The sequence below is a fragment of the Jatropha curcas genome, chromosome 1 (assembly GCF_041381405.1).
Source record: "Jatropha curcas cultivar XTBG-Jc1 chromosome 1, XTBG_Jcur_1.0, whole genome shotgun sequence".
In the NCBI taxonomy this organism is placed as follows: Eukaryota; Viridiplantae; Streptophyta; class Magnoliopsida; order Malpighiales; family Euphorbiaceae; genus Jatropha; species Jatropha curcas.
This window is the reverse complement of record NC_143151.1, coordinates 22,829,567-22,843,805: the sequence shown is the minus strand read 5'-3', so window position 1 is coordinate 22,843,805 and position 14,239 is coordinate 22,829,567. Positions and strand designations below refer to the sequence as shown.

General features: G+C 29.0%; 1 long non-coding RNA gene across 1 annotated transcript; it reads left to right on the top strand.

Moving 5' to 3' along the window:
- The first annotated feature begins 3,499 nt into the window (after positions 1–3,499).
- LOC119370162 (uncharacterized) lies at positions 3,500–4,952 on the top strand. Its single transcript, XR_005177737.1, has 3 exons — positions 3,500–3,805; positions 4,461–4,539; positions 4,663–4,952. It is a non-coding gene; the product is annotated as an uncharacterized LOC119370162 (long non-coding RNA).
- Positions 4,953–14,239: the final 9,287 nt, after the last annotated feature.

The window sequence follows — 14,239 nt, the reverse complement described above, 5'->3', positions numbered from 1 at the left end:
GGAACAATGACATCAAAGTTATTAACTTTAGAATTAGGAATTTGCAGTTCAGGTGAAACTTTGAGAATAAAAAGATCATCAATCATTGAGCCAGAACATATCATTTGTTTTCTAAATTTAATAACGACAGAATCATCATAAAATTCATTAAAACAAACCGAATATCCATTCTTGCTCAAACTAGAAACTGAAATTAAATTCCTTCTTCCAGTCAACATAGTTTGGACCCTCAAGTTTGTTTTGGGTTAAGATGTTTGCAAGGGGACTGAATGATGCCATTTCTATATCATGCATTAAACAAAAATAGCATATCAATAATAAACATTGAATAAATCAAAATTGCAAATATACAACATTGATATCATAATTCAAAAAAATACACATTCACAACATTCATGAATAGCAACATCGATGGGAGAATTCAACCAATCACATGTTTTGCATATTATAATTAGATAAGACCGGCACATACTACTCGATGGGAGATAACATGCCTCTTAAATTAACATTAATGTGTGAGAAAATATTACATCTGATTCATGTCACTAATTAATTTACTCAGATGGAGAGTTAAATCAATACAGACAAATTAGACTAGTTCAGTAATTATATTAAAACATGACATCTTCCAATGGGGAAGAAATGCAAATAATTACAACTAGAAAGTAATAAAAAACCACTCACAAATTAATTCATATAATTAAAATAAATTAATTATAGTCAAAATTGCAAAATAATATATATTTAAGACAATTTTGCAAATAAAATTAACATTTTTGGTTGAAAATGTTAAAAATTTAGTGTTCTGGTCTATTTATGCAAAAAAATAAAACATTCTGGGTTTATCTTGCAAAAATAGAAAAATTCTGGGCCATTTCGCAAATTTCAGAACTTATTTGGACTATTTTGCATAAAACAGAAACTATTGGGCCAAAATTGCAAAAATCGAAAATAGTCTAGCAATTTTAATAAAACCAGAAACAATCAGGGTCACTTTATAATTTAAATAACTCCAGGGGGCCAAAACGGAATAACTGATACTTTCTGGGTCAATTTAAAAAAAATTAAAGTCCAGGGGTTAAAATATAATAAACAGAAAGATCTAGGGTCAAAAAAATAAAAACTTAAAGATCAGGGGTCAAAAATATAAAATTTAAAAAAATTGAGGGACGGGAATTTTGGCAAGCAGCAGCTTCTTCTTCACGAAAAAGCCCTAGCCGCCGCAGCCCCTTTTCCCTTCAACCTCCATTTTTTTTTTTTCTTTTTCTTTTTCTTCTTACCCCTCTACTGATCTTCAAAACAAAAACCAAAAAAAACAAAATTTTCATTTTTTTTTTTTACTTTTCTTGCCCCTCTCCTGTTCATCGAAACAAAACCCAATATATATATATATATTTATATTAATGCCCATTAAAAACCACAGTTTCAAAAACAAAGCTTGTATCAATTACTGCACTTTTGTGCTGCTGTCCTTCAAAAACTCTTGAAGCTCTCTTAACCATGTACCAATCAAACAATCAAAACATATTATAGATACACGATTGAAACATGATAAAATAGCCACCATCATACAGTTTCGTATGGCTCTGATACCAATTGATGGGAGCGGGTATAAAACGGAAACAACCCTTAACGAAACCATATGAGGCAAACTAAAAACATTATCGAACAAATCAATAAACTGACCTCTTGAAGCGCAGAATCGCTCACCGGTCTTCTTTCCAGAGATCTTGGAGTCACCCACGATCTTCTGCAGTAATCCCTAATTATCTCTCTTTTGGAACTCTCTGAGTGGCAGAGAATAGAATAACGTGCGTCTTTTTATTCTTAGGGTTTTCCAATCTTATATAAAAAAAAAAACTCTCTTCGATAGGAAGATATTTTTTAATATAAAATAAATTAAATAAAAAATTATTTAATTAAAATAAAATCAATTATTTTAAAACTAAATAATTTATCTATTATTTAATACACCCTTAACTTTCCAAATAATTAGGGCACTACAGGGACCGCAGGAATAAAATAAATCAGGCTACTAATTATAATAAGAACCTATATAGACCAACATATTCTTATTATAATTAATCATGAATTATTCCACTAAAAACTCATGACTGAACTCCTTATTTATTTTACAATTCCACAACAAAATAAAATAATGTTCCCCAAGTTAAGATTACAGATGCTGTCATTTAAATAACTTACTGACAATTTATTTAAATCACAATATAACTTTAAGATTGTCGTTCAACTTATTTCATGTGTCGGATTCAATATCCACCTGCAGGGTTTACACTATGAAACCTTATAAGCTTACTTAAAGTGCATCATCAATCTCGAAACTGAGACATGGATTCTATCATTAATTAATATTTCACAAACACAAAATATCTTTGCCCAATTCACCGAGAATATTATTCCAATAATGAAACTCACCCTTTAATGAATCAAAACACAAGACAATCAATGTTTGCTCATATTAAAATAAATCAAGATTAAGAACAATAAACATTATTTCTAATGTCCTAGAGAATATGTTTAACAGTCAGTACTAAACATTTATTCTCTACTTGGTCTAATTAAATACATACAAAATGTACTAATCACAATTATTGTTCATATGCTAATAACATTTATTTAATGCAAATTTCCAATTAAATACAAAGAAATAATTGTCAATAGAAAATCATTCATAGCTATACTATTACATATGTATGGTTAATAGTATATCTCTATCAGATTTTATCACTATTTCTCACTTGCAATTTGCAGACGACTCTGTTGTTTTTAATCAGGTGAATGTAAATGAATTGTGCAATTTGAAAATGGTGCTAAACTGTTATCAAATATTATTAGGCCTTAAAATAATTTTTCAAAAAGCAAATTATTCGGTGTTAATGTCTCAGAAGATGATCTTGGTTGCTTTGCTCAGATTTTGAAGTGTTTCCCTTGTTCTATACCAACTCATTACCTAAGCATTCCTATCAGTGCTAATCCAAAACGTCTCTCTATATGGAATCCTGTTATTGAGAAGGTGGAATCTAAGCTTTCCCGACGGAAAGCTAAACACTTTTCAATGGGAGGAAAACTAACTTTGTTGAAATCAGTTCTGTCTTCGCTATATTACATGACTATCTTCAGAGCTCCTCATAAAGTAATTCAAAAGATTGAATCTATCCAAAGAATCTTTTTATGTGGAAAAGGGATTGAAGGTGCAAAACCACTTAATTGGGTAGCCTGCGATACTATAACCAAAAATAAAAGTCATGGAGACTTAGGAGTGCCCGTCTTCGAAAGAAAGAATATAGCTCTTTTGGGTAAGTGGTGGTGCAGATTAAAAGCAGAAAAATTTTTTTGTGGAAGCGAATTCTAGTTTCCAAATATGGACCGGATGCATCATTAAAATCAAGTGTAGATTCTTCAGCTTGGAAAAGAATTTCTCCTTGTTGGAAAGATGTGATAGACATTAGGTCCCAACAAAACCCAGCAGCTGGATTTTTAACCAAAGATTTTTGTTGGATTCTTGGAGATGGTTCAAATATACAATTCTGGCATAACATTTGGTTAGATGATATACCACTTAAAGCTCGCTTTCACAGATTATTCAGATTGGCTTCTGACAAGAAGGCTTTTGTAAGGAATTGTGGTTTCTTCTTTAACAGTGTGTGGCATTGGAAGCTAGAGTGGTTAACGGAGTGAAGATCCTTTGAAGAGGATCAATGGCAGCAGCTAGAAACTCCATTACAGCCTATTTCAGTATTCCAACAAGCCAAGGATAGAATAGCTTGGATGCATGATCTTAAAGGTAAATTTTTAGTAAAAAAATTTTAATCTTTATTAGACTCAACTGTGTCTGGCAATCTGAGGTGAGTTTCAATTTAAAATCTTTATGGGCCCCTTTAATTTCTTCTGAAGTAGCAATATTTGTTTGGAAAGCATATTATTGCAAGACTAATTTACTAAAACGTAAATTATTACGAAATAATAAAAGTAGCTTTTGCCCTTTATGTAAGAAGGATAATGAATCAATGGATCATTGTTTGCTAGCTTGTGATTTAGTAAAAAATGTTTGGAACTCGATTTTTAGATGGTGGAATGTTTCTGCAGCTTTACCTAAGACGTTTGTTCAATTAGGCTAGTAATGGGAATGCTTATTGAAAAATAACGGGTATAACACTGCTTGGATCTTTTTTTTTTTTTTTTTTTGTTAGTTCATGGAGTTTGTGGCTTGGGAGAAATAAGGCAATCCTCAATTCAAATATTCAGAGTTGTGATGAAGTTGTAGATAGCATAAAATTCAGAAGTTTCAAAATTTTAAAAGCTAAGTTTCCTTCTATTTCCTATGATGTAAGGGAATGGTACTATCAACCTCAAATTGTGTCTTGTGATAGAGTTTTCATTAAGAAACCAAAATCTATTTTGAAAACTAAGCTGGTTTAGGAACCTCCTACTGGTAACAGATATAAGTTTAATGTTGATGGAGCTTCAAGAGGAAAACGAGGTCCTGCTGGTTTCGGTGGTGTGGAAGGAACAATAAAGGTGAGGTAAAGTGTATTTTTTTCAATCAGCTGGCATTATCTCTAATGAAGCTAAACTAAGAGCAATTTTTAGGGTTATAAAATTATTTTCTTAGTCTCAGTTCAAACTCTCACCATTTTACAGATTCGTTAGCTAAAAAGGGAGTTTAAACTCATGAAGATTTTCTTGCTTGGTTATAATGAAGGAAAGACCAATATGTAAATCTTTTGGACCGTAATTCTTCAGTATGATTAGTTATGAAGACACTTTGTAGCAGGTTAGGTTGGATGTAAATCATTTGGTTTTGTATTTTCTTTTCTTTTTTTTTTAATTATTATGACAATTTAGGTATTAGTTATTTTAAGAGTTTTGGATAGTTTCTGATGTTTTCCAGTTTGTTGTATATGATATTTCGATCAGTTTTTTTTATTTGAATCATCTAGGTTAGATTGGATGTAAATGGGAGCCCTAATGGCTTGGGATAATACTTGAATAAAATAAGTTTTTCTTGGACAATATAATTTAATAAAAATTATTTTCGCTGATTAAAAAGTTATATTTGAATTCAGTAAATCACTTTTTGGAGTTTTCAGAATTTGTATGTATGTGCATATATTCCTTTCTATAATACACTAGGTAAGTAATGCTGTCACTATAGCCAAAATGATTACTATTATGAGTTCAAATCATCTTCTCATTTTTTTAACCCATCATTAAAAAATATTTTATTATTATTTTTTATTATATTTGTATATAGATATTGATTTGGAGTGGGCAGGGGTTGGAGATTGGGTGATGACTGAAGGATTAGATTTAGGGATGGGGTTGAAGTTTATTTTGAGACCACTTTCATTATAAAAAAATAAATTACGTACATAAAAAGTAGCAATACAAGTAGCTTGTATGAAAGTCCAATAAAAATTAATCAATTGTATTTAATTTAATCTAAACAAAAACTTATACTTTAATTTCACATAGATAAAAAAAAAAATAAAAGAGTGTAAAATATGAGTATATGATGAGCATAATCAATATATAACGCACATCTTTAAAAATTTTTGCTACTTGTAGATTATGTTAACAATATATTAGCAACATTATTATTTTCATTATTAAATATAAAATTAATTTTATGAATAAAATAGTTTTTAATGCAATATTTTTTAAAAAATATAAATTAAAAAGATTACTTCTCTCATTTGAACAAATATATTTAATTCTTTTTTCGTTAATATTGTAAATAAGCTAATTATGCCTTCTCAAAATAATAAAAAAAAGTGTATAAGCTAACTATAAAAAACAATTTTAATTTTATCAATATTAAAATGATGTGGCTTAATTAACTATGTAATTTAGACTCTCACTAACATACTAGTATGTATGTGGACAATTTATTTTATATATTTTTTACTTTTTTATTTCAATTATTTTTTATTCTATTTTACTTGATTTTTAAAATTATAACATATTTCAAAAAATATAGAATGTGATTAAAATTGTTAAAATAAACTTTATAAAAAAATTATTGAAATAAATAAATAAATAATCTATAGAGAGAAAGAATGTAGAGAAAAATAATAGATTTGGATGAATTAAAAAGATAAAGTTTTTCAAGAAATAATTAAAAATAAATATATTTAAAAATCATGATACATAACAACTTTTTTTATATGTATTTAAAAAGAAGAAAGTTCTCATAGGGCAAAAAAAAAGTCATATACAATAGATTATATTTACTTGCTATAATAGGTTACCATGCCAAATAGCATAGAAACACAACTCCTCTACCTATTCAGAATTTTGAAATTCTATACTAGCCATGACTTTTTTTTTTTTTTTTTTTTTTAGATGGCTAGCAATATGTCTGTGCTATGCACAATTAAAAAAAATTAAAAATTTAAAAGAAAATAATATATGATTTTTTTTTAAATTGTTAAAATGTTCTTAAATATAATATTGTTTGTAATTTCTTACTATTGTAATATATTCTATAATTTTATTTTGATTTATTGCTCTATTGGTCTAGTATTTGTGCTTTTCCCTTTTTTCGCCTTAAAAGTATATTTAAAACAAATATTAGGCACTTTTTAGTATAAAACTTCAATTTTAGAAAGTTTCTTTCAACTATGTTTATTTCAAAGTTGCATTTAAAATTTTTTGTATATTATTTAAATCACAATTAAGTTCAACTAATCAAATCTATATCAATTAGAAGAATTAGAGTTGGATTTACAATAAGTTTAAACCGTGCAGTCATACTAACCAAAGTTGGGTCAGCTAACTTCTTTGGATCCCACGTTTATTATATTTTAATGTCAATCTTGACTGAATTTGTAACTAGGATGCAATTTGATACATGAGCAATCCTAGCCCTAATTGGATTCCTAGCACAACTAGGATTTTATTTAATTTACTGTTTTATTTTAGATTTGCATTAGTTTTCCGTTTCCTTATTTGATTAGGATTTACTATTTTATCATTGAATAGGAGTAGAGTTTTAATTCTTTCTTTAATTAGGATTCCTAGTCTAGTTAGGATTTATCACTATAAATAGACAGCACTAGTAGTATTGTAAATCATCTTATTTTTCTCATAATTTTAATTCAAAGGTTATAAACCTAATTACCGATTACTGTTCCACCTACTATCTACCCTATTCTAACTTACTTGTTGAAAACTGACCGCCCTACATCTTTCCCCTGCGTCAATTGGTATCAAAGCCCAAAAAAACAAATCCTAGGATTCTTTTTTTGTCTGAATTAAACCATGGTTGGAAGAGACAGAGACAGAGGCAGAGACAATCAGCCCCAACAAGATGATATAGCTGAGATACGGTGAATGATTAAGGATTTGACCCGGGTTGCACAAGCCTCACAGCGTTAGGAACCCGTGGAAGCCCGAATGGAGACTCTGGAACGCAACCACCAAAACCTTGATTTTCAAGAAGCTCTTGAGAGTGAAGAGGAAGTCGAGGACGTAAACCCCTTTCATGATGCTGGACCTGCAAACCTAGCAGCACGAGGCAGATTGGAAGAGCGTTTACTTCATGCTCTTGATTTAAATAGTGGAGTTAAAATTGAATTTGCTGATTTTCATGGGAAATCGCATGCCGAAGACTATTTAGGTTGGGAAACTAGTTTAGAAAATTATTTTGAATGGAAACCAATGGTTGAAACCCGAAAAGTGCTTTTTGTAAAGCTTAAATTGAAGAGTATTGCACTTCAATGGTGGAAGAGAGTTGAGGAGCATCGCGCACGCCAAGGAAAGCTTAAAATCAGCACGTGGCAGCACATGAAAACTAAGCTAAGGAAGCAATTTTTACCAGTTGATTACGCAATGGAACTATATTAAATGTTCCACTGCTTGAAACAAAATAGCATGTCTTTCGAAGAGTACACTGCATAATTTAATAATTTGTCCATTCGAGTTGGAATATCTGAAAGTAATGTACAAATTACCTCTCGCTACCTGTTTTCGCACCGCCCCCAAGCAACACGTTTCAACACTACCTTGCTGGTTTGAATCAGTCCCTTAGAGATGAAATGGGCATAATCCGATTACACAATCTTGAAGATGCTCGCCAATATGCCTTAGCAGCGGAAAAGCGAGTTTCTCGTTACGGTACTAGAAGGCCCATAAATAGAAGCAATTGGCAAAACAATTTTGGAGTTGCAAGAGTGGTTCAAACAACTCAACAAAGCGGGAAAGAGGCTACCGCTACTAATAAATACAATGAAAAGACAACCTGAGTTGATGGAAACGATAAAGGGAAAGGTATAGTACCTTATGGTGGACAAAACAATTCTGGTTCGTCTACAAGGAGAGGCAACAATTCTCAAGTTCGTTGTTTTACTTGTGGAGAAAAGGGACATACTTCATTCATCTGTCCACAAAGGAGGGTGAATTTAGCCGAGTATGATGAAGACCAAGGCCCTATTTTTGATGAATATGGTGAGGAAGTAGAAGAAATTAATGTTTACCCAGCTCAAGGTGAGTCTTTAGTTGTTCGAACAATCATGACAGCCATGAATAAAGAAGGAAAAGAAGATTTGAGGAGGCGTAGCATTTTCCGTACACGTGTTATTTGTGAAGGCAAAGTGTGTAATTTAGTCATTGATGGAGGAAGTATGGAAAATATAATATCAAAGGAGGCTGTAGATAAATTAAAGCTTCCTACAACAAAACATCCTCATCCATAAAAAGTAGGTTGGTTGAATAAAGGGCACGAGATACCAGTAACATCTCAATGCTTAGTGCAATTCATAATGGGAGATGATTTGGCAGATGAAGCACTATGTGATGTAGTACTAATGGATGTTGGGCATATTCTAATAGGACGACCTTAGTTGTATGATCATGATATGAACCACAAGACAAGGCCTAATGCTTACTCATTCTACAAGGACAACAAGAAGTATAGTTTGTATCCTCCCAAGGAAGAAACAAGGCAAATAACAAATAAAGGAGCTGCAACTAGTAAATTAAATGGGCTTGTAAGTGTTAAAGAATGGTGATGAATGGAAAATAGCTTTTAAGACACCCGATGGGTTATTTGAATGCCACACCAAGGAAGATCATTTAAAACACTTGCGACAAGTGTTAAAAGTACTTCTTCAAGAGCAACTGCACATAAACCTGAAAAAATGCAGTTTCCTGCAACCGGAAGTGGTATTCCTAAGATACATTGTGTCTGCTGAAGGATTAAAACCAGATCCAGAAAAGGTTCGTGCAATTACCAAATGGCCAACACCGCAATCCATCAAAGAAGTTAGAAGCTTTCATGGTTTGGCCTCTTTCTATAGGAGATTTATCCAAAATTTCAGTTCAATCATGAGTCCTATAATTGAATCTATGAAAGAAGAAAAGTTTGAATGGACAAATTCTACACAAAAGGCATTAGAAAGAATCAAGTTTTTGATGACTAGAGCACTTATTCTTGCACTTCCAGATTTTAAGAAATTATTTATTGTCAAATGTGATGCTTCACATGAAGGGATTGGAGCTGATCTTAGCCAAGAGGGCAGACCTCTTGAGTTTTTTAGTGAGAAGTTGTCTGAAGCTAAGAAGCGTTACTCAACTTATGATCTAGAGTTCTATGCCTTGCTACGAGCTATTCGACATTGGCAGCATACTTAGCTCTTTGTGAGTTTGTGGTTTTTTCTGATCATCAGGCCTTGAGGTATCTAAAATCTCAAACTCCCGATTCACAAGACGATTCCCGCCATGTATCACCGCTCTTGGATTTATTAGGTGCCATAAAATATAGTATATTTTTTACTGATTGTACAATTCACTCAAACAATCTGGTGAACCATGAAAAGTGACCAGAGACACGTACGTGGGTAAAAGATTTTATCATTATAAATTTAAAAGATTAATAAATTTTATGGCACATTTTGAAAATTAGAGACTATCAATAAAAATGAGCGTAAATTCAGGAACATCGAATAAAATTAAGCCGATGGATGATGGTATTAATGATCCATATATTAATATAGATACGTGATTATAAGGTCACTAGTTTTTCAGAATATAGAATGCACATTGTATGTATTTGGGATTATATATATATAATTTTCTATGTTATAATTTTCTATGTTATAATAAAATTATATATATATAATTTTCTATGTTATATATAATAACACAATCCAACACTGTAGAACCCGATTTTAGTGAGATTAACACCACTACATATAATTCATGTGGCTATAGATGTGAATAAAATCATTAGTGCTTGTCTTAAAATTCCTCATATAAACCCCATTAGCTTTAGCAATCCAATAGCAATCAGAAAGATAAGTCCATAAATTCTTCCTTGTTTTACATCTCTGCAAAATACACTGATTATTGTAAAACACATTGAGGATAGCATGAGATAAACCGTCTGGAGCCAAATAACACCAATAAACTGTTGATAATTTAAAATTTTAATTTTATTATCTACATTATTAGAAATCAATCACAAGCCATCAATAATTTTATTTAAAAAATTATTATTTATTTAAAATAAGTATCTATCTATATCTTAATTTTTGAATTTTTTTACTTAATCCTTTTATTTTATGATTGAATTAATCAAGATATTTTATTTTATGTATATATCAATTATAATATATATATATATATATATATATATATATATATATATATATATACATATATCAACTTATCTTTTGTTAAGCCACCATTTTTAATTTTCTATATTTTGAAAAGTCTATAGAGACTATGAAACTATATATAGTAAACAACTTATAAATTATAAATTAAATTAAAAACTAAAAGTATAATATACAACAAAAACATGACCCGCGCAATGTGTGAGTCTTTACCTAGTATATATATAATTCTTTGAAGCAAAGAATTTTTTTTTTCATTACCCTCATATATGTACATTCTAAATTGGCTTGGATTATGAAATGATATTATTTTGGTGACAGGAATTGGTGAGAAGAAAAATGAAGTTGTTACGTTTACTATGAATGAATTGATTCGCATAAAAGGTGTTTTTGAAGAAAATTTAAAATTGGCCACTATTTCAAGGTCTACTAATCTAATATATGCTTATCAATTTATTTTTTAATACATTTTGTGTATTTATTATCCCTCAATCCATTATGCTTGGGTTCACTCTATGTTTATAGCGGGAGATCAAACCAACTTTAAGATTGAAGCATCATTTGAAGTTGAGGCATCACAATTTCACCCTCATGTTGACGCACTTTTAATATTCTCCGGTTGCCAATTTTTCTGTTTCTTTTTTTTATATGTAATTTTCATTTGATTTATATCTTTCGCTTTTGCTGTATTTTATGAAAATAAAATGTTATTATTATTGTTTTTCGGAAGAAGAATGTTATTGTTGTTATACTATTGGCATATCTTTTATGGACTGGAATTATTACGCTTAATTTAGTTTTTATTTTTCTTAAATGGTCCATTGGTTTTAAATTAAATATAACAATGCATTATTCTTTAGAATAAGTTTTAGCTGGATTTTAAATGCATAATAATTTGTTATTCATAATAATATTATCAAGATTTATGAAATACAAATTTGCATTCGTTGTTTTTAAAGATTTTTGAGAAATGGACAAGAAAAGATAACTTAAAAAAAAGAATATCTATTGCAATAATTAAAAAATTAACTATTGTTGATATTATTGCCTAAATTGTGGGCTTAAATTTCTTTTCCAAATGAAGGAGATTAATAATTTTGTCATCTTATAATTTATATGTAAATTATAAACTATAAAGTAAAACATAGAATAATATATTAACCCGCGCAATTTGCAGGCCTATAACTAGTAGCAATATAATTTGAAATCTAATCTAATTTAACAACTATTCTATTTTATTCGATATTTGATTTTCATTTTTTCAAAATTTAAAATTTTTAAAGATAATTTGACTATAGAAAATTTTTAATTTTATACTTATATCTGTACCTATATATAATCATAGTTAGTGGCTTAAATGAACAAAATGATTGTTTTTGCATAAAATATATGGTTACTGCTTTGCTTTCTTTCTTTTGTTAATTTGAATTATTTTTGCTTATATTCACAATCCAATTATCTTCTCGCAAGTAAGCATCAATTATCACGCTTCTAAATAGACTCAATAGTATTTTCAAGAAGAGGTTTTTACTTCTGGCATCATTCCTCTACGACAATAATATTCAATCAAAATTGTGTATAATTTGGAGTTATATGCTTAAAATTGTTCCACTTGACTTTGAAGCTGCGATTCTTCTTCTTTTTTTTTTTTTTTTTTAAATCTCAATTTGTACCGTTGTTTGAGCATCAATTTGTTTAGAATCACATGCATCCATCAATTTATTTTTTTTAGTGTTCTTTGTAGCCTTTATTAATTATTAGTACTCAAAAATTTATGTTAATATGAACGCTTTCTATTTTTAGTACAACTTCAAGTAGAAAAAAAAGATTCTATATGTGCTAGATTGATACTAATATAAACTTTCGCATTTACAACATTATTTCATTTAATTGTGGTGCTAAACGATTTAATTTTTATTGATGTATAAACCTAACTGTGCGGGATTGATGATTTCTCAAACCGTTGAACGATGTGAATATGAATGCAAAATATAGTCATTTTTCCATGTGTATATATATATTCTGGATTTTATAATTTTAGAAGAAACTATTAAACAAGACTCTTAAATTAGTTTTTCATTTTTAAGACTTTATCTGTATCATTATATTTATAGGTTCACACCTACAAAGATAAATTTACTGGTTCACACTAATTAAGAGATCTTTTTGTCTTTCGTAATTTATTAGTAAATGCAATTTATGAAGTATAAATTATAATACACTAATAAAATAATTATTTAAAAAATAATAATAAATCAACCTGCTCAATGTGCAAGACTTTGTCTAATCTATATATATATAATACTGAAGCAAAAAAAAAAAAAAAAAATTTCAAGAAGCTGATATGACACTCTCCTCTTTCGGTATTCCTTTTCTCTTTTTTATAAATTTTCTTATTTTAATACTTTTTTATCGTTTATTTTTTCTCTTTTTTCACAAATTTGTAAATTTTTATCACAATGGAAATTTAGATAATCATTATTTTAAAAAATAAGTTTCAATCCCTAATTAATCGATAGTTTAACAAATGCTTGATAAAATTTAAAATTCTAAAACTTATATTTTTTTTCCTTTTTCTCTTTATTTATTCACTCCTCCCTAAACGAAGAATTAAATTTCAGTATTTTATTCATCAAGCGGAATGTCCAAGAACTGTGAACAAGATAGCTTTTCTCTTTGTTTCTACCATATTTTTGTGACTGTTTTGATGTTTTAATGGGTAAGTAATAATTAAACACAATGATTTTCTGTATATTTTATCTTTAATTTATATTGGTGTTTTTTTTGGATTTTGAATAGCAACCAGAGAGCACCCTGTATTCTTTTTCTTTTGGTAAACAACTTCGTCTAATCATATACCTATTTGGCTCATATGATTCATTTCTTTCCATCGAAAAATTGAGAAAAAAGACTTCTCATTAATATTTTTTTTAACTGTTAACAGTTGTATATATGTAATTGTAGGTATGAAAAATTTTATATAATAAGAGCTAAATTTTAAATCTATATATATATATATATTATATATTATATTTTTAAGTTGTTAGCTACAAGCTTACAATCTCTCCCCTTAGTTTATTCTCTCAATTTGTTGTAGCTATGTGGTAGTGAAGTTAGGAAAGGTATATGCTAGGGAATAAAAAATTTTATGAATAAAAAGTTTTTCTATTCATTGTTATATTTATTTATTTATTTATATTTTAATTCATGTAGTTATTATTATAGTAAATTAATGTATTTTTTTTAAACTTTTTCAATTGCTTGAGTTAATATATTGCATGCAACTTCAGATTTGATATGATTTTAGTATTTGAATTTTGAAAGAGTTTCGCTGGAAGAGATTGGATTAACATACCTATCTATATAGATGATGTGGTATCTTATCCAAAAGATTTTTGCAAAGTTAAGCTTGACAAGAGTGCATCGGTGCTTAGAGAAGGCAAGAAAATTACTATTATGTGAAGAATTCAGCGCTAAAATAAAGAGTATAGAATTACTATATAACAAATGATATAATTTCGTTATGATAATATTTTAATTTAATACATTTTGGTGGTCTAATTTTTTGAAACACTTTATTTATATAAAACTAACTATACCAA